We start from the raw sequence: 27,720 nt of genomic DNA, 5'->3' as shown, positions 1-27,720 counted from the left end.
CGGGGACACATGAGCGGAATCCAATTTAACCTACGTAATATTTTTTCACCCATTTTTCACTAATTTATTACCACCCTAATAATTTTTCACCACCAAACCAACCTTAAGGGGAGCGATTCTGCTGGCTTAAGATTCAAGCTAGCAGAATTCAAAAAAGAAACTTTTTGTTGATGGCATATTTTTTCACCCATTTTTCACTAATTTATTACCACCCTAATAATTTTTCACCACCAAACCACCCTTAATGGGAGCGATTCTGCTGGCTTAAGGTTCAAGCTAGCAGAATAATAAAATAAAAAATCTTTTTGTTGATGGCATATTTTTTCACCAATTTTTCACTAATTTATTACCACCCTAATAATTTTTCACCACCAAACCAACCTTAAGAGGAGCGATTCTGTTGGCTTAAGGTTCAAGCTAGCAGAATTCAAAAAAAAACTTTGTGTTGATGGCATATTTTTTCACCAATTTTTCACTAATTTATTACCACCCTAATAATTTTTCACCACCAAACCCCCCTTAATAGGAGCGATTCTGCTGGCTTAAGGTTCAAGCTAGCAGAATTCAAAAAAAAAAACTTTTTGTTGCTGACATATTTTTTCACCCATTTTTCACTAATTTATTACCACCCTAATAATTTTTCACAACCAAACCAACCTTAAGGGGAGCGATTCTGCTGGCTTAAGGTTCAAGCTAGCAGAATTCAAAAAAAAAACTTTTTGTTGATGGCATATTTTTTCACCAATTTTTCACTAATTTATTACCGCCCTAATAATTTTTCACCACCAAACCCCTCTTAATGGGAGCGGTTCTTCTGGCTTAAGGTTCAAGATGGCAGAATTAAAAAAAAACTTTTTATTAATGGCATATTTTTTCACACATTTTTCACTAATTTATTACCACCCTAATATTGTTTCACCATCAAACCACCCTTAAGGGGAGCCATTCTGCTGGCTTGCGGTTCAAGCTAGCAGAAATAAAAAAACATGTTTATAATATACCACAGTGTTTTGCTAGGTTTTTACGAATTTATTACCATCCTAGTAATTTTTCACCCCATAACTACCCCTTGTAAAAAGTCAATAATTGTGTTAGATTAAAATTTAAGGAGAATTTTTTTTTTTCAAATTTACTGTCCACTACTTATAACTGAAATAAAAAAGTGTTTAGTTAAGTTTATACTAAACTGTGACCATCCTAATAATTTTGCTCCCATAAACCTATTCGAAAACTTTCCTACTAGCTGAATATTTGAACCAGTAAAATAAGAAAAAAACGTATTTTTGAAATACCACAGTATTCTGCTTTTTACTAATTTATTAACACCCTAGTAATTTTTCACACCTAAACTACCCCTTGTGATAAGTCAATAATTCTATTAGGTTAAAATTTAACGTGAAAAAATCTTTTTTTACAATTTTACTATCCTCTACTTATAACCGACATAAACAAGTATTTTTACCCTGATAAGTAACCATCTCTAAACCAATATTATTTGGAAACGTTCCTGCTAGCTTAATATTCCGAGCCAGCGGAATTAAAAAATTTTTTTTATGATATACCAGAGTGTTTTGCTAAGTTTTTACGAATTTATTACCAACTTAGTAGTTTTTTATCCCTCGACTAACCCTTAGTGGAAGTCAATAGTTCTGCTACGTTTAAATTAAAGGTGAAAAAGTTTTGTTTTATAATTTTACTAAATACTATTTATAAATAAAATAAGAAACTCTCTGGTTAGTTTTTACTAAATGTTAACCAACTTCACCAATTCCACCATCTACACATTTACGCTGGTCGAATGCAAAGCAAATCTTTTCTGAAATATGAGATACTACAGTATTATGCTAGATTTTTACTGATACATTACCATCCTAGTAATTTTTCACCCTTCAACTACCCTCTATGAGGAGGCAATAATTCTACTACGTTAAAATTTAAGGTGAAAAAAATCTATTTTTATAATTTTACTGTATTCTACTTGTAACTGAAAATATAAATTGCTTGCCAGGTTTTTACTAAATTTGATCCACCCTTATAATTTTTGACCCCCTAAGCCTCAGTTAATGGGAAACATTCAACAAGATACACATTGACGCTAGGTGAATAAAAAATCTTTTTGAAAACACAAGAGTGCTCTGCTATTTATATATATATATATATATATATATATATATATATATATATATATATATATATATAATTAATTATATATATATATATATAATATAATTAATTATATATAATATAATTTTACTATATTTTTACCAGCCTAGTCATGTTTTTCTTAACTACCCTAACTGAAAAACATTTTTAAATGTTATTCTATACTAACTAATATTTATTTTTTTAATGTTTAAATATTAAAAATATGAAAACACTTTATTCCAAAAACTATAAATTTTACCTGTTTTAAAAAATTGACTCTGATTCGAGTCGTATTATATGGCTAAGCGAAATGGAATCGTTACTCCCTTTTATGAATATAAAATAACTGAAATCAAGTTGAGTTTTAGTAAATACAATGGAATTTTTATATTTCACAGAATAAATTACCAGGTAAGAAATATTCACATTGAAATAATTTTATTACGTCTAAATGATGTTTCTAAGTCCAAGAACGATATTTTTAAAAAAGAACTTTATTTACAAGGGACTACTTACTACAGTAAAATGCAAAATAAGAGTGACGCTATACAATGCAAAAGTAAATTTATAAGCTCGGTGACGCCGAGGTGTGGCTTGCTGACGCTGTCCTTTTATTATAGTTGAATTAGCAGTTCTGGTTTCTTAACTCCTCCGGGGCTAGATGAGAACTATGGGGTGGCATAGTTCGAAGAAATGGAAAATTATCTGGTACCTTTTTTTCTCGTACTGTGGATTCTTTTGGTGATTCTGGATTTGTCCTTTTTGTGTATATTCGCCAAATGGTGTAGACAAGAAAATGATTGCTAAGACATATAAAATTATGGTATAAAAACTGACATGTTGAAAATGAACAGGAACTGTGTCTAGATTGTCTATTTTGTTTTCTTGATCTGCTAAAGCACTTTGTACATTATTTAATTCATCTAATTTTATCGAGTCTATTTTTATTGGATTAAAGTTTAGATCACTGACCGGCATTTTTAGTAATACTTCTAAATTTGGCAGTTCCATTTTAACAAAATTTGGAGTTTTTAGTTCAAATGTTTTTAAAACGTAATTGTCTATATATATTTCGCACGCACTATTGAGTTCGATTAAGTAACTACCGTTTAATGGAATATTGTCCGAATTCTTATCGCATTTTTGAATACTGATCACTTTGTTTAGCGTTATTACGATCCACTTATTGTTTTCTAGTTTTTGAATTTTTATATTATTAATTTCTGTTGGCACTGATTGACATTGATTTACAAACTTTGAGTACTGTATGAGTTGAACTTCGCAAGGGGCTGTTGGTGTTACTTCAATTGACTGGACATCGTGGCATAAATATTCTTCTTCTACCAATTTTTGACATTGAACGTTGGCAAGTGCATATTGGTATCGATTGGAAAGTAGGAACTTGGATTTTGGAATAATTGTTCTAAAATGAGTTTGGTATCTGGTCGGAAAGGAATAAAGATGATAATAATCATAGTCATTGATCTCAACAATAGGCAATTCAAGTAAAAAAATTATTTTATTTGCTTTACTATAACTTTTTATCTTAATTATTTTTTCGAATAACAAAATATTTTGCAAAGATAATTCAAAAGGGAGTTTGTTATTTTTAAGAAGTTTACTAACGTTTAAAATTTCGAGAAATAGTTCATTTGGGTCGGCTATTGAATTATGAAATGTATTTAGTTTTCAAAAGCTGATAGCAACTTCGATTTTTTCTAATAGGTCGTAAATAATTTGGAAACTAGTGTAAGGTTGCGATACAAGTCTTTCTAGTGCAAAATAATGAAATGTCTCAACTTTTTCTATCTTTATATCTTTAATTAAGTTTTGAACTTCTGTTATTCGTGAGCTTAAAATTAACTGGTTATGAGCTAAGATTTTTGTATTATTTTCAAAATTCTTTATTGAAGAACTTAATAAGGTGATTTGATTTTTAACTATAGTTTTAATATTATTTTGATTATTTGTTAGAGTTGATATAGCGTCGTCGTAACGTTTTGCATCGTTTTGGTCTAGGTTTCCGGTTATAAATTTGATTGCGGAACCTACACCATCAAATAAAGATCTTTTAGATCTGGTATTCCAGAAGGGATTTAATTGTTTTAACTCAAGATAAATTTTGTTTTCCAAAATTTGAATTAAATGATAGGAGTCTTGAAATTATTTATTAAAGCTTAGAATTTGAGAAGTATTTGAAAGGGTATTTATCATGGAATTGTATTGATTTTGTAGAGTTAGGAAATTTGTAGTAATATTTGTAATGTCATAGATATGTATAAAAGTCCAAACATCTGTCTGAATTCGGGCTGTGCCTAAATGAAGTGGTAAAAGTCCGGGATTGTCGTTTAAGTTATGGAATTTGGATGTGTCTCGTCTTGCGTCGACGTTTGTTGTCCAGAGGATGAACCTGCAACGGGAGGTTTCTTTAGTTTTTTGATATGTATAATTTCTGTCTGGTTAGTATCTTTTTTATATTTAAGTCTTTGTCGTACAAGTTCTACTCGGTTTCTGTCAAGAATTTTAGTTATTTTGTAGGGACCTAAGTATGGTTGATGTTTTTTATTACGTTTTTGGGTATTAACTTTATAAACTACTTGTCCAATTTTGAATTCTGAATTTGTTTCTCCTTGATCGTTTCTTTTATTAATTACTTTATTTTTATTTTCTGTTAGATTTTCATGTACGTTTTGGTAAACGTGTTTTAATTTGTCTTTATGATTATTTATATATTCTGAATAGAAATTTTGAGAAAGAAATAGTTCGTTGGGGTTTCTAGAGTCTGTATGTCCGAAAGTCAATTCAAATGGGGTAAATTTTGTGGAACTATGAATAGAATTATTGTAATCTATAAGAGCATAGTCCATTAAGTCATCTTCGTTAGGATATGTCTGTTTTAGAATTCTTAAATGTTCGATTAAAGTAGAGTGTATTCGTTCAGCTATTGAATTTGATTCATGGTGGCCAGGAGTAGTAAAATGAACTTTGATTTTGTGTATTGCTAATAAATCTTTTATTACTTCGTTATTAAATTCTCTACCTTTGTCTGCTATTATTAATTGGGGAATGCCGAAAGAAGTGAAGTATTTTATTAAGGATTTCGCAATGTGAATCGCGTTTTTACCTGGAATAGAATAAGCTTGGGCAAATTTAGTAAATGCGTCCGTCATAGTCAAATATTTGTTACCGTCATATGTAAAAATATCTATATGAACAACTTGAAAAGGTTTGCTGGCGGTTTCCGTAAGCATTAGTGGGACATAGGGGGTGTGTCTACCGTATTTATTTTTCTGGCAAATAGAACATTCGTTAAAGTAATTAGTAATAGATGTCTTCATATTTTTCCAATAATAATTTTGACGTAATTTTTCGAAAGTTTCATTAATTCCTCTATGGTTAGTTTTTCCTTCGTGGTAATTTTTTAATAAAATGATTTGTTCTTCTTCGTTGGCTACTGTATTAATTAATCTAGTGCATTTAATTAGTTTCGGACCATTTTCAGAAAAATGTTTTAGGTAATACTTATTAAAATCATTATACAGGTTGTCTTTACTGAAATATAAATAAAATGTATTGTTAAGATCTGTGTAAGCCATAAGAAATTCAAAAATATATTTTTCATTATCAGTTTCAGCAATTTTGACTTTAATTATTTTATGGTTTTGATAAGTTTCATGAGTTATATCGGTTTTTGGGTAAATGTTTGGGTACACTAAAATTTGGTGAACTTTGTTATTTATTATTTCGTCTAAAATGGGTATTCCTTGATTCGTTGTTTCATTTGCGGTTGAATGTTGTGTAGATTCATCTGAGGTTTCATCTGGTGTATCTATTTTGTCTGGAGGTATTCTTATATCAGAAATAATGTTAATTTGTCTTGAGTCGTTATTGTTACTTGTTGAAGGTTGTGGGTCTAATGGATTCTCTGCAAAATTTTGGAGGTATTTTAAAATATCTTCGTCTACGTCTCCAGGATTATTTACTATTGATTCATCTTCTAATGCGTTAATTGTAATGCGAGATAAACAGTCTGCGTTTGTATTGTGTTTTCCTGTTTTATACATAATTTTGTAATCGTATTCTTCTAGTTTTAGACGCCATCGTATTCATTTTGAGTTTGGCTCCTTTAGACTGAAAAGCCAAGATAATGGTTTGTGATCCGTGTAAATATAAAATTTTCTTCCGTAAAGGTATGGTCCAAAATGTTTACAGGCCCATACAATTGCTAGTAGCTCCTTTTCTATAGTTGAATAATTTGTCTCTGATTTATTTAGAGTTCTCGAGGCGTATGCAATGGGTCGATCATTTGGAACATTTCCTTGTGATAATACAGCTCCAATTGCAAAATTGCTAGCATCTGTCGTTAAAATAAATGGTTGGGAAAAATTCGGGTATTGTAGAATGGGGTCATTTGTTAAGATTTGTTTACAAGTTTCAAAACAATCAATAAAATCTTTATCATGGTTTACTTTAGAACCTTTTTTCAAACATTTGGTCATCGGTTTAGTAATTTTTGCAAAATCTTTTATAAATCGTCTATAGTAACCTAGTAATCCTAAAAAGCTTTTTATTTCAGTTTGGGTTTTTGGAATGGGAAATCTTTTTATGGAGGAGATTTTATCAGGGTTTGGTTTAACGCCTTGAGGGGTAATTACATGTCCTAAATACATAACTGTTTTTTGTAAAAATTCTGACTTGTCTAATTGTACTTTTAAGTTACTCTTTCTGAGTCTTTCGAAAACTATTTTTAACTTTTCAAGGTGCTCTTGTAAAGATGTACTATAAATTAAAATATCATCTAAATATACTATACATGTTTCGTCTGTTAATCCTCTTAAAACATTATCAATAACTCTCTGAAAAGTCGAGGGTGCATTTTTCAAACCAAAAGGCATTCTTTTAAATTGAAAGTGACCTTGTGGTGTACTAAAGGCTGTTTTTTCAACATCTTGTGGGTCTACTTCTATTTGGTGGAAGCCACTTGCAAGATCTAGTGTCGAAAAGTAATTTGCTTTCCCTAATTTATCTAAAATTTCTGTTATGTTTGGTAACGGGTATTTATCATCTACGGTTCTCTCGTTTAACTTTCTATAATCTATTACTAGACGCCATTTTCTTTTTCCTGTAGCATCTTGTTTTTTCGGGACCACCCAAATGGGACTCGAAAACGGGGAATTGCTATCTTCTATTATACCTTCTGCTAACATCTTATTTATTTGGGATTTAACTTCTTCTCGGTGAACTTCCGGGAAACGATATGATTTTGTATATATTGCAGAATTATCAGTGAGTTTAATTTTATGTTTAATACTATTAGTAAAACTTAAGGGTATTCCTTCGCAATAAAATATGTCTCTATATTGGAAACAAAGCTTTTTTAGTAATTCTCTTTCTTCTTTGTTACAATGATTTATCCTTATATTTTTTAAATTCCTCTTTAACATGTTATCATCATTAATAGACGTTTCTTCATCAGTTTCCATCTTTCTTATAAAATTAATATTTACTATATCTAATGGTTCTATATCAAAAGGTTCAGTAATACTTAACGTTGTCTTATATTCGCTTATATTCGTAATAGTGGTTATAGCAAAATTATTTTTTACGTTAACTACTGCTTTAGGCATTTCGATTCCTTTACCGAAATTCTTATATTCTAATATACCTAATCCTACATTTAATTTTACCGGTATTTTGACTATTTGCTTAGTTCTAGGGGGAATAATTATGGTATGATTAAAAGTTGATTTGGGATATAATATATTCTTTTTACTGAGTTCAAAAATTATGGGTATCGTTACATAAGGCGTTTTTATTTGTCGCGCGTTGACATTAATTGAAGCTTTTAATTTTTGTAATAAATCTATACCAATTAATCCATCGAAATTTTCGCTAAATTTAAAAACATAAAACTTATTATATTGATTTACTGTAAAAATGTTAAAAGCTGGAGTATTAATTATTTCATTGTGCATAGAAATTCCGTGAGCCGTTTGTATATTAAAATTTTCGTAAGAAATAAAATTTTTATAAAATTTATGCGCTAACTGTGGAGATATCAAACTTTTGGAAGACCCTGTATCTAATAAAAATCTGGCATTGAGTTCAGGAATAATAATATGTGGTAAATCGGCTATCGTTGTATTTAAATATATTATGTCGGATTGTAATTTTCTTGGCGCATGCAAAAATTTGTGTTTTCAACATTTTGAGTGAGATTGTGATATGATCTTTGGTTTGTCTCATTTGGATTGCGATAAGGACTGGATTGAGTTTCATAATTGTTATCGTAAGGCGGTAATGAAATTTGAGTTGGGTGTACGTAATCAGTGGGAATATTATTTTCAAAGGGGTTTTTGAATTGTATTTGATCGTTATTAATTTGTTGATTAAATAATTGGGTGGAGGTAAAATGTGGTCTAGATCTTAAAGAAGTATTTCGTGAATTTGTATCCATCGGTTCTGGCTGGTATTGATTTTGATTTTTGGGTTTACTATTAACATTTCTTTGTTGAAAATTAGGGTTATTAGTATGGAAGTTCCATGGTCGGAAATTAGAATTATTATTGTAGAAATTTCTTGGGTTGAAATTAGAATTATAATTATTGAAATTTCGGAAGTGATTTTGGTGTGGTTGAAAAGTATTGTTGGGATAAAAATTATTATTTTGGTATTGCGGTCTGATGGTTTGATATTGGTAAGGTGGAAATCTCATATTAGGGCGATTTTGTTGAAAATTATTTCTAGGAATAAAAGTTCGATTAGGATTACTGTTTCTCGTAGGATTATGTCTCGATGATGGTCTAAAAGAATTTTGTGAGTTTAAATTATTTCCACGTTGTAACGAATATAGAAAATTCTCTTCTTCGATAACGAAGCTTATAGCTTTCTCTAAACTGTCTGGGTTTCTCAATCGTATATTTGTTTGTAACGATAAGGGTAAGCCTCTAATGTAAGTTTTTAAACATAAGTCATCGTAACTATTTATTCTAATTAATTTCTCTTGTGCATTAATATTAAGCGTATTTAATTTTTGTGTTACTAAACTACGTGTTTCTTGGCATCGCATGCCAAAATTATAAGGGGTTTCATTCTTGAAAGGCCTCAACGGTATCAGGTCTTGGATAAGGCAATCGAGATCTCTCTGGTCTCCAAAACTAAGATTAAGGGCATCTTTTACGAGTTGCCATGTATTTAATTCTGTCCTAGAACCTATTAACATTTGAGCTCTTCCATTTAATTTACCTAATATAGCTCGAAGTAAAAATGTGTTTAAGGTGCCGTCTGTTTGGCTAGCAAAATTAGTTATTAAATTTTCACAATTTTCTATAAATATGGTTAAGGTATGTGGATTACCATCATATGCTGGGATAGAATCTAAGTAAAGTTTTAACAGTTGGTAGTTTGTTTGAGCCATTTCGTTATTTTTATCGCTATTTGGTTCTAAAATTGAATTTAATTCTGCTACAAGGCTACTTAAATCTAATTTACTATCAGTTTCACTCATTAAATAGTTATTCTTTTTATTCAGATAATATATCAAATTGTATTAAAATATAAAATATGTTTCAATATAAAACTTTCAACTTCAATATAATAAAATATTTTCAAAAATATGATAATATAATATAGTAATAATAATCTTTCTCTTATTAAAAATATCTCATAACATCATAAAATCTTTAAAAATTGTTTACTCTCGTTAGCTCTCTGACTATAAGTATTTTCAAATATGGAAATAATAAAATGGAAAAAATAGGAAACACTTACATTAAAATGTAGATTTTCAGCATTTCTGCCTATAGGATTCGACGATTTTGTTCTTCTCCCAGGTCTTGTTGAAACTACTGCTTAAATCTGCTGCCTATAGGGTTCGACGATTTTGTTCTTTCCCCAGGTCTTGGTGATACCTTGTCTAAAGCTGATCTTGGACACTTTCACAAAAGGTTCGGTTTTCCGGTAAATCGTTAAAACGAAAAACTACGCGAAACGGTTCGATTTTTGTAACGGTTAGCGACGTAATTCCCGAAAATCTGTACTGACTGCGCCAATGATGTTTCTAAGTCCAAGAACGATATTTTTAAAAAAGAACTTTATTTACAAGGGACTACTTACTACAGTAAAATGCAAAATAAGAGTGACGCTATACAATGCAAAAGTAAATTTATAAGCTCGGTGACGCCGAGGTGTGGCTTGCTGACGCTGTCCTTTTATTATAGTTGAATTAGCAGTTCTGGTTTCTTAACTCCTATTACATTATTTAACTGATTCTAAAGGAGGGTCGGGACCGTGCGCACCTATTGTTAAAAGATTTGTATTTATTAGGTAGACGAAAATTTGAAAAATAACTTAGGTATTTTATATTTTAATATTATTTAAATAAAAAGAGTATTAACGATTGGTCAAAACATAATTTTAAGATTAGGTGTATAACATAAAGAATTTATATTGGAAAACATTTTAGGATATAAATATTTTACGTAGGTATATTCAAATGAGACCGAAATTACCGGTTGGTCAGAACAGCTGATATAGATTATTTGCGTAGTAAAATAAATTTATATTAGCAGCATTTTAAAAATTTAAAGATATTTGTATTTTAATTCTTTGTCGATTTTTCATTCATTGTAAGTTGAATATTGGTAAAAATTAAAGGTTATTACTAAAAAATATTAACTTATTTATTTTGTTTATGGAAATGTTTGAAAGAATCGCCCACGGAGAGATCTGGTTTCTCGACACAATCCACACACTCATAAATTGGGTTTTTTCTTATTTTTAGGATAGGACATACTCTGCATCTTTTCGTTTTCGTTTCGCGTTTGTCTGATTTATTAGCAATTATTTATAGGTAAATGTTCGCGTGCGATATTCCGTCTTTCTTTGCTTTTTTATAAATTAATTTACGAATTAAGTCTAACCTTGATATCGTCTTTTATGTCTTTTGTTTAGTATATTGTTTAAAACTAAGTCTAACTTTCCACGGTACCATCGATTCATCTAGTGATAATTCTTTTACTGGATAATGCAGAGCAGTCATTTTATTATTAAAAAGTCTATAACTGTTCTTATTCTATAAAACCGATCTTCAGGAATAACATTCCGTCTCATTGGATTATGGATGAAGATTAAGCACCTTAAAATTATAAGAAAAAGATCTTCCGATGTTCTGCAAAAAAAAGTTGAATAGTGGATCTGTTTTCCAATAACCCTCCAATCTTGAAATCCGTATTTTTCACACACACACACTCGCACACACACACCGTGTAAATGTATTGAAGTATTGTTGAAAAAACAAATTTATTTAATTTTTGTTAAAGGGGTAGTAAGGGGTGAAAAATGACTAAAGTTGCAATAAATTCGTAAAAACCTAGCAGAACACTGTGGTATATCATAAATATTTTTTTTTAATTCTGCTAGCTTGAACCCTAAGCCAGCATAATCGCTCCCCTTAAGGGTGGTTTGATGGTGAAAAAATATTAGGGTGGTAATAAATTAGTGAAAAATGGGTGAAAAAATATGCCATCAACAAAAAGTTTTTTTTTTAATTCTGCTAGCTTAAACCTTAAGCCAGCAGAATCGCTTCCATTAAGGGTGGTTTGGTGGTGAAAAATTATTAGGGTGGTAATAAATTAGTGAAAAAATATGCCATCAACAAAAAGTTTTTTTTTTTTAATTCTGCTAGCTTGAACCTTAAGCCAGCAGAATCGTTCCCATTAAGGGTGGTTTGGTGGTGAAAAAATATTAGGGTGGTAATAAATTAGTGAAAACTGGGTGAAAAAATATGCCATCAACAAAAAGGTTTTTTTTTTTGAATTCTGCTAGCTTAAACCTTAAGCCAGCAGAATCGCTCCCATTAAGGGTGGTTTGGTGGTGAAAAATTATTAGGGTGGTAATAAATTAGTGAAAAATTGGTGAAAAAATATGCCATCAACAAAAAGTTTTTTTTTTTAATTCTGCTAGCTTCAACCTTAAGCCAGCAGAATCGCTCCCCTTAAGGTTGGTTTGGTGGTGAAAAATTATTAGGGTGGTAATAAATTAGTGAAAAATGGGTGAAAAAATATTACGTAGGTTAAATTGGATTCCGCTCATGTGTCCCCGCTAGCTTAAGGGTCCTTATCAATTATCCCTGTGCTTGGTAATGCTAATATTATGTCATCAAAATATTTTTTTATAAAATGTAATTTATAAGTTAGGACAAGGATGATGGTGTCTAGTATGTAATCCATTACATAACAGGAAATTATTGGTGATATAGGGTTTCCCATAGGTGTACCAAAAGTTTGTTTGTAAAATTTGTTGTTAAATGAAAAATAATTGTTTTCGAACAGAAAAGTTAACAGTTTGAAAAATGTGTCCTTATCAATGTTACAATGTTGAGCAATAATCTCCCATTTATTACTAATGGCAAGTGTACATATATCTAGATAAACATTGCTAAATAAGGATACTACATCTAGGCTTACATCTAAATCTGTTAAGTAGTTAGCAATGTTATCTGTAGGTGTGCCAATAGAGGCTAAAATGGGTCTAACAGATAATGGGGTTTTATGTACCTTTGGTAGACAATAAAACTTTCCAGATATACCTTTATAGTTAGATAATCTCTTTTTTGTGGCTTCATCTATTTTTTGATTGTCAAACAACGATTTTACTACTTTATTACATTTTTGTTTAAATGATGAAGTTAGATCATTATTTAATGTGGTATATGATGTATCATTTTCTACTATAGCAACAGAAAGATCTAAATACTTTTGTTTTTCCAAAATAACAGTGATGTTTCCTTTATCTGATCTTGTGACTATCAAATTGGGATTTTGTTTTAAGAATTTTTTAGTTTTTATTAATAAAAGATTAAATATTGAGTTATTAAGTTTGGAATTGTTAACTGAATTCGTTAAAATATTTACTGATCTTGCTGTAAGGATAGTTTTAGTGTCTTTATCAGATACATTTACAAGAATGTTATCAATGTCTGCAAAAATTCTTTTTATAGAGATATCTTTACCAATTTGTGGTTGAATACTAAACTTAGGACCTAGAGACAGAAATTTCATAATATCATCTGGTATATTAACATCAGAAAGATTTTTAATCCATCTGGGATTAGTTTTAAGTTTAGAATCTAGTTCTTTATTTAATAATTTATTAAATTGTTTAAGATTTCTTTTTTTCGTCTCATGAAAAGTTCTGTTATAGGTCCTAAATTGAGAGCTATAAAAATGATCAAAAATGTCACTATTTGTTAAGTTTGAAATTTCCAATTTTAATGAAATGTTTAATGACTCTAATTTTTTTATTAATTTGTGATTATTACAAATTTCTGAATTTAAAAGTTTGTTTACTAACCTGAATTGCTTTTCGTATGTATTATGGATGTCTTGTCCATATAAGAGGTTTTGTACTGGCTTTATGACTTGTTGGATATGTGGTGGTAACAATCCTGTTTTTCTACATTTTAAAAGAAAACATCTGTGGTTATATTCTTTGGCGAGTTTGATGTGATTTCGTGACCATGATTTCATTTTATCAACAGCTAAAGTTCCAAAAGTAGATCGAATCTCTTAGTAAAAACCCATACCGTGCGGATCATGTGAACAAGTATACTATGGTCAAACATCAAGATGCCTTAAAGACCGCATTACATCCCACAAGTCAGATAATAGACTGCATCCTGAAAAAAGTGCATTGGGTGAACATGCATTTAAAACTGGGTACTTTTAAATATTAGAAATTATAATTTGATACACACTTTAATGTAGCTAATAGAGGGCGCCAAATATGCCACATATGTGACATAAATTTGCACTTAACGTTTTTGCTCTTTAAGTTACCTGTATTTGTGACAAAAAATATTAAAGATACATTATTTTAACAAAAAAAAAGGTATACCTATTAATAACTTCAAAACTCAACAGTTTTCGAGATAATCGTATTTTACAAATCAGCTGCATAATTATGATTTAAGGCAATTACTCCAGGCAACAAAGGAATAATAGAGAATAACATTAATACTTCTAAATTTTGGTATGAAATACATTAAACTAAAGTTAATAGTTAACGAAATATTAAATAAAATAAATATATCGGCAGGATAATTAATAATAGGATTTGACAAAATAACAGAATAATAGGATTTGACATCAAACTTTTTACGGTTTATGTTAAATTAAAGTCATAATGCGGTATGCAAATGATACAATATTGTTTTCCAATACCATAAAAGGGCTGCAAAACTTAATGAACAAAATAACGGAAACAAGTAGAAAATATGGACTGGATATAAACACCAGCAAAACCAAGCTAATGATCATCAGCAAGGAAAATATAACTGGAGCAAATCTGTATGTGAACCAAATGAGAATTGAACGTGTCTCACAATACAACTACTTGGGAACTATAATTAATGAGTCGTGGGACAATACCCAAAAGATTAAATGCCGCATCGGAAAGGCAAAAAGTGCATTCTTGACCATGAGTTCTGTGTTCAAGAGCCTATGACCTCACTCTAGACACAAAAATAAGGCTCCTTAAATGTTATGTGTACTCAGTGCTTCTGTACGGAGTAGAAACGTGGACATTGAAGGCTGAAACTCTATCAAAACTTCAGGCTTTTGAGCTATGGTCATACAGAAGGTTCCTGAAGATACCATGGACAGACAAAGTCACCAATGAAGAAGTACTGCGGAGGATGAACACAACTGCGGATTTGGTCAACATCGTGAAGAGCCGTAAGCTGCACTACTTGGGAAATATAATGAGAAATCAAGGCTGATACGAGCTACTTCAATACATTTTGCAAGATAAAATTGAAGGAAAAAGGGCCCCAGGACGAAGAAGAATATCCTGGCTTGCTAACCTGAGAGCATGGTATAGAAAGACCTCAACACAGCTATTTCGTATAGCTACCAACAAAGTCATCATAGCCACGATGATCGCCAACGTTCGGAACGGACAGGCACCCTAAGAAGATAATCAAAACATTTTATTTACAAGCCAAATTAACAAATAGTTAAACTAAATAACATAAGTTTTTGTCAAAGTAAGTGTTCGATATGTCCACCATTTTTTTTAATTCATTTGTCAATATATTCCATAAAAGATTGTCTCATATTAAATAGCATCATTGGTTCTAAAGAAACTGATGCAGTATTTATGTCTTCCCATAGTTGGTTGCGAATGTTTATGGGATTCTTATAGGCACGTTGTTTTTATGCGCCCCATTCACCAAAATTAAGCGGATTAAATTCTGGGCTACGTGGTTTACTATAATGTATAATGGATGAATATATTCTTTTGGATACATATCCAAATCTTATGGTATATTATGGAATTACATCTTATTTAATATTGTTCTGAAGCTATTTTCTTGTGGCGTGTTAAAGTAATTACTATTTAAATGGGAATAAGCCACAATTAATTGTGGCTTATTCCAATTTAAATAGTAATTACATCTTATTTGTCGCAGATGTTAAATAATTTATTAAACTATGATGTATGTCGTTCATTGGTTACTTATATACACACGGAATAACTTATCGATGACATTACTTATTTATACGTTACAGCTTACGAGTAACTATAATTACATCTCGAATAAATGGACTATTATGATTTACTAACGAACTATTATTATGCTGATCTAAATTGCCTGTGTGTTTACTATATTTATAACAATATCGCGAATATGGCGACGATGATGTTTTTGTAAAAATGCTGAGTCTTTAAGGTTAGATTTGTAGCAAAAGCATTATGAAACAAAACACATATGTGTTATACAATACCTGTGCTCTATTTTCTTATTGTTTTAATAAACATGGGTAAACAATTTACGTAATGAATAACAAGTATTCTTTTGGGATTTTTTATGAATTAAATAATTATATCAATATCTCACCACATTGCCAAGGAATATGACTCCCACGACCAATCCAATGTTCAGAAAAGTTGTATTTAAGTATGTTCTCACTGCCTTCTCTCTAAAATGTGATGGTGTACCATCTCGCATAAACCACATATTTTGATTGACTTTATTTATTTAACATTTTACAATAGAGAAAGTAGTACAACGCCAGTATAGAAACTTAAGAAGCGATAGAAAAGAGAAATTGTAAACATGATGACGGCCAACGTCTGAATATGGACACGGCACCTAAAGAAGAAGATGATGAATCTTTTCTCCAATAAGACATTTAGCAGCTATAACAAAGCATTTTGTGATGTTACATTATCATCTTTGAGTTGTTTTAATAAGAATAAACTACGAATTAAGCTTATCTAAAGGTATTCAGTGCTTTACCGCACAAATATCACAACTAAGAATTATTATGCAGCTGACTTATAAAATGCGATTATCTCGAAAACGGTTTAATTTTGAGGTTACTAACAAATATACCTTTTCTTTGTAAAAATGTGTCTTTAATATTATTTAACACAAATAGAGCTTAAAGAGCAAAAAAGTTAAGCGCAAGTTTATGCCATACATGTGGCGCCCTGTATCAGTTACATTAAAGTATGTATAAAATTATAATTTATCCTACCCTAAAGCATCCAATTGTAAATTTTTGTTCAAAAATATTTACATAGTATTTGTACATTTACATTGTACATTTACATAATATTTTAAAGTGCAGAATCTACGGTTTCTGTTTGTACAATTACTTAAGGACCACCCTGTATATATATATATATATATATATATATATATATATATATATACATATATATATATATATATATATATATATATATATATATATATGTAAAAGATATAATCTTTTAGCGAAAGCCGCTATCGCTTTATTAAATTAAATGGCCAAATATATGGCATAGGAGGACAAATTCGTTAAACTTCCCGTGCTCGAATCGGTATCAATAAAGTATTATGATCATTTCGGCCTAGCCCAGCCTCATCAGACACTTTGGGCTGATACAAATTCAAACTCGGAAAGTCCAACGAATGTCTCCCAAAACTTCACTACAACAGTAGTTAGCTACAAAGGCGCCACCTGCTTTGGCGGCCGTGAACGAAAACGATATGGTAATATCGTTTTCTGCCCTCTGCGCTATGCGAAATATGTAAAAGATATAATCTTTTAGCGAAAGCCGCTATCGCTTTATTAAATTAAATGGCCAAATATATGGCCTATATATATATATATATATATATATATATATATATATATATATATATATATATATATATATATATACTCCGCGTCATAAAAAACTGGCCACCCCAAATATTTTCGAAATTATTATTTATAGCTACAAAATTAGGCATTTATTTTTTTGTATATTGAATCAATAACTCGTTTAGTATAAAATTTCATCATTATCGTTGTGGGGTATTAACAAACAAATGTGCTATTACAAATTAATAGTACTTAATTAACAGAACTATTCCTTCGGTAACTCTGGCGAGAAAAAATGGACTTTTCCTCATTGGTGCAAATAATTATTAAAATTTAAATGGTTGCAATAAACAATCAAAAACAATTTATAGGTTTAGGTAAAACTAGGTAAAAACTTACCGCTGGGTCTAATTACCAGGGTTTGCACTACAAAACAACGAACGAAATCAATTTAATATGCGTGCATGGGTTCCCGTGCCGGGTTGCGTCTTTTCTTTTCAACGACTCGTGCTCTTCTCCTTCAAAGGGACGCATTCCACGAGCCCGATGGCGGTACTTATAGGGATCGTAGGAATACAGGGAGGACAAATGTATTGATTAATTTATACAACCATATTTGAATTTAAACATTCTCCCCCCTTTAAAGGCCATAAGGTCTTTAAAAAACAAAACGAATTCCAAATACTATCATTACTTAAACAACTAAAACGATAATTAATACAAACAATTCCTATACAAATCTTACACAAATATTCAAAACTGAAACTACAATAAAAAAAATTAAAATTAAAATGGTGGTTTCGTCGCGATTATATTGACAAAAGTCGAACAAAACAAAATTAATAAAAACGTTGTAAAGCGGCCAAAAAAGCTTCCGCGGTCAAATCACTAGCTAATTCAAGATTTAAAGCCTTAGTACCGCAACATACAAATAGACACAAATAGGCCTTTTGAGTTCTAACTCCCTTGTAACGAGACATGGTTATCGAGAACGGTCCACCATAATCTAACCCACAAATCGAAAAGGGTTTAATGGCACCGAGACGAAATTTAGGCAAATTACCCATAGGGGGTTGTAAGTTTTTAGGAGATTGTTTCCAACATCTAATACATTTGGACAATACCGAATTAACGGCTTGTTTAGAAGACATTATCCAAAACCTTTGACTAACTAAACACTGAGTACTATCATCTAAAAATACTCCCAACTTACGAAATGGTTTTGGAAAAGAATTTGATTGAAGATGTTCTTCAAAATACTTTTCTTGTGTAAATCTGACAAGAATAATCAACGAGTCTTCTAATTCTACGAAAGTCAAGGGTCCTGACCGTTTCGACCTTTTATAACGAGACTTGTGCGCGAATCGCAACATAAAAGCCAAAATTCTTTGGATCGAGGTAAAAGACGATTTATTTTTCAGCAAACAAGACAGAAAATGTTCCTCATGAGTGGAAACAAACACTAAAGCTTTCTTTATCTCTTCCAAAGAGGATTTTTCCTGCAATGAGGGAGGAACCTCTGGAAAAATTAATGGAATATTATACAAAAACGAAGGACCTGTTAACCAGTCTAACTTTGATAGAAAAGCGGCCGGTAGCATGCCTCGCGAAGGCGCATCGGCTGCATTATTTCGAGATTCGATATAATGCCAAGAATAATTTTGACTATGGGACTGGATATACGAAATGCGATTTGCGACGAAAGTTTTGAATCTCGAGTGGGAGCTTTTAATCCAGTGCAATACGATTTGAGAATCTAACCAAGCATACACATTTTGAAATATTATATGCTTCCACGACTCTAACACAAACGACATAAGTTTTACCAAATGAACAGCAGCTAACAATTCTAATCGAGGTATAGTAATCTGTTTTATAGGAGCTACTTTCGATTTGGCACACAGTAAATTAACTTGAACTAGGTTACGAGTATCAATACTACGAATATAAACGACCCAAGCATATCCCTTTTCACTAGCATCGGCAAATCCATGAAGCTCTAAGATGGGACATGAGGAAATATTCAAAAAACGAGGAATTTTGAACTGTGAAATAAGAGATAGTTCGCTCTTATATTGTTCCCATACTCGAATTATTTCCGAAGGAGGACGATCATCCCATTTAAGACCGGTTGCCCAAAGTTGTTGGATTAAATGTTTAATAAAAAAGGTAATAGGTGTTAAGTAACCACAAGGATCATAAATTCGAGCTAATTCGGACAAAAACGATCTTTTAGTACAAGGGACGTCTTGCAATTTGACTGAAAATTGAAAGACGTCGGACTGTGCAATCCACTTCAAACCAAGGATTTTTAATGAAGGACCATTTGCTTCTGGATCAAAATTAATGGAGTGAGGATTAATATGGGATTCAGGAAATTGCGACAACAATTTGGATTCATTCGAACACCATTTCCGTAATTCAAAGCCTCCTAACTTTAACAAAGCGACTAATTCGTCAACTAAAGTTTGTGCTTCTTCGAGAGTCGAAGCACCAAAAACAAAATCATCAATATACGAAGCGTGACGAATAAGCGAGACGGCGTTAGGAAAACGAGAGCCTTCGTCTAATGCTAATTGTTGGAGAGTTCTTAAAGCGAGATACGGCGAAGATACTATTCCAAAAGTAACAGTTAATAAACGATATTCCTGAATTTCCTCAGCGCTAGAAAATCTCCATAACACGCGTTGATAATCCGTGTGTTCAGGAGCGACTAAAATATTACGATACATCTGACGAATGTCCGCACACAGCGCAAAACGATTAAGTCTAAAATTCAACAACAGCGAGACTATGTTCTGTTGCAGCTTAGGACCGACCAGTAAATAGTCGTTTAAAGATTTACCGCGACTGGGACTTTTCTGAGACGCATTATATACAACTCGAATTTTACTTGAAACACTATCTGGTTTCACAACGCAATGATGTGGAATATAATACTTTCCCCTTTTCTTTTCGGCATTAGGGACTAACTGCATATGACCTAAATCAAGATACTCCTGCATATGAAAAGAATATTCTTTTTTCAAACTTGGTTGACGAGATAAGCGTCGTTCTAATGATAGCAATCTATTTAAAGCAATATCATAGCTATCTTGCAAACAAGGCGGCGATTCACGAAAAGGCAAAGACACAACATATTTACCCGAGACGTCCCGATTATGCGTTTCCAGATAAATGTTCTCACACAGAACGTCTTCTGGTTCTGAAACTGGCTTTTCCGGTACGTTTTCCAGTTCCCAAAATTTCGTTAACGAAGAATTTAGTGGGTCTTCAATATTTGAAAGACAAACAAGCGAAGTCGACGAAAGGTTAGGTGTGCTAGTAGGTCCTAACAAAATATAACCAAAAACGGTATTTAGGGCATCTGGTTGTCCCGCTTTACCTTCAATTTTACCTTCTAACAACACCTTCGAAAATATGCTACAACCAATTAACAAATCTATAGATTGACTACAGTTAAATTCGGGATCGGCTAACTTCAAATTTTTAATATAATTCCACGTCGATATGTCAATTTTGGTGCTCGGCAAATCCGAGCAAACCCGATCTGTAATAATAGCCTCCAAGTGAAACACCGGTGACTCCTGATGACGAGGTTGGATAGAAAAACTTATTTGACCTTGATTCAGTTTCGTTTGCATCGAATTGAGTCCGTTAACTTCAAATGAACAAGGAGTTTTAGGCCAACCTAATCTACTGGCAGCTTTACGACTAATGAACGAACTCATTGAACCTGAATCTAGAAGACATCTCAAGGGCTGTTTACACCCCTTACTATCAATCGCGTGAACTAAAACGGTACCGAGCAAAATTTCCTTTTTTGTCTCGTTTTTCTTCCCTATAAAACTAGCAGCACAATGTGATATTTCAGGCGAATTTTGTTCGACTCCCGATGCCCCTGGATTATTAGTATTTTCTATGGACGACTGACTATTGGAACGATTTCTATCAAAGTGCAACAAACTATTATGAAGGTGACTATTACATTTACTACATTTAAAGGCCTTTGGACACGACTTGACAGAATGATTAGCCTGATTAAGACACCTAAAACACGAGGAAGATTCTTTACAAAATTGGTATCTTTCTTTTGGAGATTTTTTCAAAAACAACGAGCAATGGTTAAGAAAATGACTTTGTTTACATAAAGCACAACATATTGACGACGAATTTGTAACAAAGGATGAACTACTATTATGCCTTGACTCATTGGAATGTTTATAATTACACTTTGGCTCCGTATAAGTTGGAGCCCTCGACGATTTCTTAGATTCACTTAAGCTACTATTCAAATTATCGTAAGCAATGTACTGAGTTTCAATAAACTCTACCAATTTTTGAAATGACGGGATTTTATTCGATTTATTTTCTAACTCAAATAACTTTACTGAATCCGCGTCTAATTTCGACAAAAGTAAATTAAACATAATAAAATCCCAATGTTCTGTCGGAAGACCTAATGTTTTCAATGCGGCTAAATTTTCTAAAAACGTATCTACTAATTTAGCCAGATTTTTCGAATTAACTACCGATATTTTCTGTACGCCCAAGATCGCATCCCAATGCGCGGTCGCACAACGACGAACATTTGTGTAGCGTTTAACAATTAGATCGTAAGCAATTTGATAATTATCGCTATTTATTGACAAATTACGAATCAAACTAAGTGGAGTCCCTTCTAAACATCCTTTCAAATACTTAAACTTTTCTACGTCTGCTAGGCCTGCGTTATTATGTACAACCGAATTATATAAGTCTAAAAACGAACTAAACTCCTTAAAATCACCCTTAAATTTAGGCAGCTCTATTTTAGGCAAGCGAATATTTGATTGTGGAACTACTACTGATCTAAACGGTTCTGGAGTTTCAAATTGTGGCTGAAATAATTCCGCACTAAATAGTTTTATTTTATAAAATTGTTCCAAAAATAATTCCCGAACATTTTCTTCAACCCTCGTATCCGCGTCTGGTACAGAAAGAATATTACTAATAATATTAGTGTGATGTTTTAAGAACTCTTCGCGAATCGAATCTAATTCTTCCAGTCTAATTTTAAATAAAGGGCGAATAGAAACGTCTGAAAGGGCCTTAAAACCTAAATCGAAAATTAACTGAATATCATTTAAAGCAGTTTTTCTTAAAAATTTGAGCTTCCTATTCTTTTCTTCAAGTTTTTCCATTTTAAATTTTTAACAAGTTCCAATAATATTATACAAACGAAAGTGTACAAAATGTGGTCTAAAACCCCGAAATTACCGATTTGTAATTCGATACTTTATTAAAACGACGATAATTCCCTTCTAAAAGTCCCATATGGTCGACTTTACAAAAAGGTCATAAATTATTCTCGAGCCACGACAAGAGACGCAAACTTAAGATAAGAACCCTCAAAACGATAAAAAATACGACGAAACGAAACCAACCATTCAAATTTAAATATAACAAAAAATATTTTTTCAATAAATGAGTTCAAATCCGGCTAGATAGGCCAATGTGGGGTATTAACAAACAAATGTGCTATTACAAATTAATAGTACTTAATTAACAGAACTATTCCTTCGGTAACTCTGGCGAGAAAAAATGGACTTTTCCTCATTGGTGCAAATAATTATTAAAATTTAAATGGTTGCAATAAACAATCAAAAACAATTTATAGGTTTAGGTAAAACTAGGTAAAAACTTACCGCTGGGTCTAATTACCAGGGTTTGCACTACAAAACAACGAACGAAATCAATTTAATATGCGTGCATGGGTTCCCGTGCCGGGTTGCGTCTTTTCTTTTCAACGACTCGTGCTCTTCTCCTTCAAAGGGACGCATTCCACGAGCCCGATGGCGGTACTTATAGGGATCGTAGGAATACAGGGAGGACAAATGTATTGATTAATTTATACAACCATATTTGAATTTAAACAATCGTAAAACATCAATCGAAAATAAAAATTTTAAGAAAAATAGGAAATTTATTGAAAAAACCAACTTACAGTTCTTAAAACAACAATGAACTGTTGTTTTAAAAACGAATACCAACCTCGTCAAGGTACTCCGTTGCTATCCTTGCCGTAATTCGTTGCCAATAAATTCAGCGTAGGGCATCACATTATGTTGTAAGATTTCCGTTATGTACCTTACTGTTGTTAACGCATCTCTGTCGATCACGACGAGATCCGTATGCGCATCAAAAGAAATCTCTGCCACCACCCTGAACCTGAACCACCACCAAAAGCAACTCGTGGTGCCCGAGTGCAACCAGCGAAACGTTCTCCAGCCCGCCTGTACACCTTACAACGTCCGTCTTTACCATAAATCAACATTCTACACCCATCCGTAAACAATACTTTTTTCCAATCGTCTGCTGTCCAATTGATGAGCTTACGGGCAAAATCGAGTCTTCGTCTTTTGTAAGCTGGGGAAAGTAAGGGCCCCGTTGCTCAACTGCAAGCTGTCAAACCTTGCTCCCTTAATCTTCGCCGAAGATTAAGAATGATGACGCGATCTTCCCTAGCGGTTGTTTTCCTTTTTGGACCCGTACCAGGTCGTCGTTGGTGAGATCCTGTCACAATAACTCATTGCTTGGTCCCTTGTACAGACTAACGACTAACATTCAATTGTCTTGCAACTTGTCTTTGACTTAATCCACTTCCAGTAACGTTACAATTTCAACCGATTTTTGAAAATTCTCCATCGTTATTAACTCAAGACTACTTCACACTAAGTCGGCTACTGTAATACTGAGATACGTTTAAAACTCATTAGAACGCTTTACAATATCATACATTTCTCAAAACAAACGCAATTTATAGTTTCTACGAATATCCTCAATCCAGTTACAGGGTCGGTTTGCTTTCGCAACAATCCATTTAACTTAAATAACCCAAGACACATTAAAAATAAAATAATATTAATTCAGTATACAAAAAAAAATGCTTAATTTTGAAGCAATAAATAATAATTTCGAAAATATTTTAAATATTTAGGGTGGCCCGTTTTCTATGACGCGGAATGTATATATATATATATATATATATATATATAACTCAAATTTGGGAATGCCAAAAGTCCTTTTAAAAAAAAAAAGAATTTATTAGAGCTAAAACGACTAATTACAATAAAATCACATTCTAAACTGAATAAAATATTACTTAAAATAAAAATATACAGTTGCAATTATACAATTCACAATATTACGAAACATAGTGTCAGCACTCCTAAGTTCAATGTCTTTGACCATGTCAGCACTCCTAAGTCCATGGCCTGAATAAACCCATAGGCGTCGCTCTATAACTCCTCTTCCCCTAGATTGAAGCTCCTTGTCGGAGGTGAATTTTCGAACTGGAATCGTCTGGGTCCTGTATGTTTGACATTCTTATGTCTTCTTTTCTTTTGGTTTCTTTTCTTGTTCTTATCGTTATTTTATTATAAATAATGTAGATGATTATTATAACGATGGCAAGATATAATATGATCGTCCAAATGCTGGGAATGTGGTAATTTTCTCTTTGTTCCATGATGGGTGTGATTCTGTTTGTGGGATTTTTTTCAAATTTTAAATTCTTTCAAAGTTATTTTCATAGGTGAAACTCTTAACTCTTTAAACTTTAATTTCGGCTCGGTGATTAATATTGGTTGTCCAAAGGTTCGATCTTGGAACAACAATTCTTGGTTTCTGAAAAGGATTGTACACTGTGTATTTTCGATCAGAAAGATGACTGTCAGTGTTTTAATTTGAATTCCTTCAGAGCATTTGAAAGTTAATTTTTCCTCCATAGGAAATATTGCCAAAAACTGGTTCATCTCTGGTATGATTTCGATGTGATTGCCTTGGATGTCTGCCTTAATATACTGACAATTACTGGAGTTTTCTTTGTAAGATTATTTCCTTTTCGCAAATGTGTTCTTGGTTATTTTGTAGACGGCTTGGACATTGGAAAATTTTACCGTTGGTGCAGATGTCGTTGAGACGTATTATTGTATTTTTATTTTTTAGCAAATATCTTGTATTAGGTATTATTATTGCAAATTCTGACTCAATTTGTGTGGGTATAGGTAATAAATAGTAGAGATCAAAGATGTTCTCAAAATCGATAGGATCCCCTTTTTTCCTTCTTGTTAAATTAATATGAATATTTAGACCGCTAAATTTTTCTTGTATGCTATTTTTGATATATTGAATAATATTAACGTAGTTGTACGTCTCTGATCTAAAGAATTCGCTGTTAGAAATGTTATTTTTAAGATACTCAAATTGCTTGTTCAGGTTGTTATACAAGTGGTTTTAAATTATAAAAATGTACAAATGTATGACTAGATTTTTGCAGTTTTGCGGTTCCTAATTTTATAGGTAGAATGCCTAGGTTGTGGGTGATATCCTTTATTTCGCATGTTGTATGTCCGATTGTGACGAACCTGGAAAAATATAAGTTTTCCGTTTAGGTCGTTTTACATTTGAAAGGTGAATGTTTTCGGTAGTATTTTTATGCCGCTTAATGAGTTTTGCTGTTTTCTTAAATTTATTAATGGATTTAATATTTTCTTTTTGATATTTATTTTTAGTTTTTCCTTTTATTTGTCTGTTTCGCACAAATACTTCGGTAGGAATTTCTTTTGGTAATTCCTCGCTTGTTTCATTTGCTTTATTTATAACTTTTGCTTTATTTTTTTGAAGTTTTTTGTTAATATTAGAATATAGTAATTTCATTTTATCCTTGTGATTAGAAATATAATTATTAATTAATTGTTGCTCTAGGTCAATGTTAAATGGGGAGTTGGTGTCTAAATGTCCCGTAACTAGTTCATGGGGCTTCATTTTTGTCACGACGTGGATAGTACTGTTGTAAGCTAATAGTGCATAGTTTACTTTTTGTTCTATTGGGTCGGATTTATACTCATTTTGATTGTTTAGTAACCTGATATGTTCTATAATAGTTGAATGAAATCTTTCTTGATATTTGAGAATTTTTAAAATATTTTTGGATAACAACGCTAAATTTTTCATATACTGGGTCTTCAAAATAAAGGTGATATTTTACTTTGGGTATGGTATATTCTTTAATAAAATCAATAACATCACGCTCAAAATTGTTTTTTGAGAACTGGACAAGAATTCTTTTATCAAATAATTTAATTATAGTGGCACTAGCAGGATTAAAATTAATTTCAGAGATAAAAATTTGGTTAATTCCCGTGTTTACAGGGTTTTCGGAATTAGGAATTCCAGGGGTAGGATTTTCTACATTGGTGTGTATCGTCTCACCGTCATCAGGGTTTTCTTCTTGTCTATTATCTTCATCTATTTCAACAATGAGCGATTCTGTATCTGGTTCAATATTAAGATCTTGTTGAGCTTTCTCATTAAGTGTTTCCATATATTCGAAAATATTTTTTGTGTTTTCCAAATTTTTTGTTTCATTGACGTTTAGCTCTATTCTGGATAATGTATCACAATTTGTATTTAAAGATCCTTTTTTATAAATGATTTCATAATCATATTCTTCTAGTTTCAAGCGCCATCTTAATAGTTTGGAGTTGGGATCTTTCAATGAAAATAACCACTGTAGTGGTTTATGATCAGTAATAATAGTAAAGCGTCGTCCAAATAAATACGGGCGAAAATATTTGACAGCCCATACTATTGCCAGTAACTCTTTCTCAATTGTTGAGTAATTGATTTCTGAGTTGTTCAAAGTTCTGCTTGCATAAGCAATTGGCAAGTCGGATCCAATCTTTCCTTGACTAAGTACGGCTCCTAGCGCAAAATTACTAGCATCTGTAGTGAGATTGAAAGGACGGGAGAAGTCAGGATACTGTAATATGGGTTCGTTTATGAGAAGTTGTTTACAAGTTTCAAAACATTGGATGTAATCTGAATCACTTACATTTATTTCAACATTTTTCGTTAGGCGAGTAGTTAGTGGTTTAGTAAGTTTAGAAAAATCTTTGATAAATTTTCTATAATAACCCAAAAGTCCTAAAAATCCTTTTAATTGTTTAGTATTTTTGGGTATTGGAAAATTTGTTATCGCTTTTATTTTGTCTGGGTTCGGCTTAACACCTTCTGGCGTTACGATATGACCTAAATATGCTACTTCTTTCTTTAAAAACACAGATTTATCTATTTGAATTTTGAAATTTGATTCTCTTAATCTTTGAAACACTTCTTTTAAATTTACTAGATGCTCCTGTAGACTTGTGCTAAATATAATTATATCGTCAAGATAAACCAAACATTTTTCATTTTGTATACCTCTCAGGATATTATCTATAACCCGTTGGAATGTTGCTGGGGCGTTACGGAGTCCGAAAGGCATTCGCAAAAATTCGTAGTGACCATTTTCTGTATTGAATGCAGTTTTTTTAATGTCGCTTTCATCCATCTCGATTTGATGAAATCCTGAAGCGAGGTCGAGTGCCGTAAAGTATTGACACCGTCCAAGTTT

The 27,720-nt window shown here is 31.8% G+C and overlaps 2 protein-coding genes across 6 annotated transcripts in view; one reads left to right on the top strand and one right to left on the bottom strand.

Moving 5' to 3' along the window:
- Nucleotides 1–9,959, bottom strand: part of LOC140442399 (uncharacterized) — a 33,236-nt gene extending 23,277 nt beyond the window's left edge. The window contains exon 1 of the mRNA XM_072533474.1: nucleotides 9,916–9,959. The gene's annotated coding sequence lies outside the window, so the exon portion shown is untranslated. The remainder of the gene's footprint in view (nucleotides 1–9,915) is intronic.
- Nucleotides 1–27,720, top strand: part of Ythdf (YTH domain-containing family protein) — a 687,327-nt gene that overhangs the window by 101,192 nt on the left and 558,415 nt on the right. The gene's annotated exons all lie outside the window — the stretch shown is intronic.

Source organism: Diabrotica undecimpunctata, chromosome 1, assembly GCF_040954645.1.
Source record: "Diabrotica undecimpunctata isolate CICGRU chromosome 1, icDiaUnde3, whole genome shotgun sequence".
Taxonomy (NCBI): Eukaryota; Metazoa; Arthropoda; class Insecta; order Coleoptera; family Chrysomelidae; genus Diabrotica; species Diabrotica undecimpunctata.
Note: the sequence above shows the minus strand (reverse complement) of the source record. Positions and strands in the feature narration are given on the sequence as shown.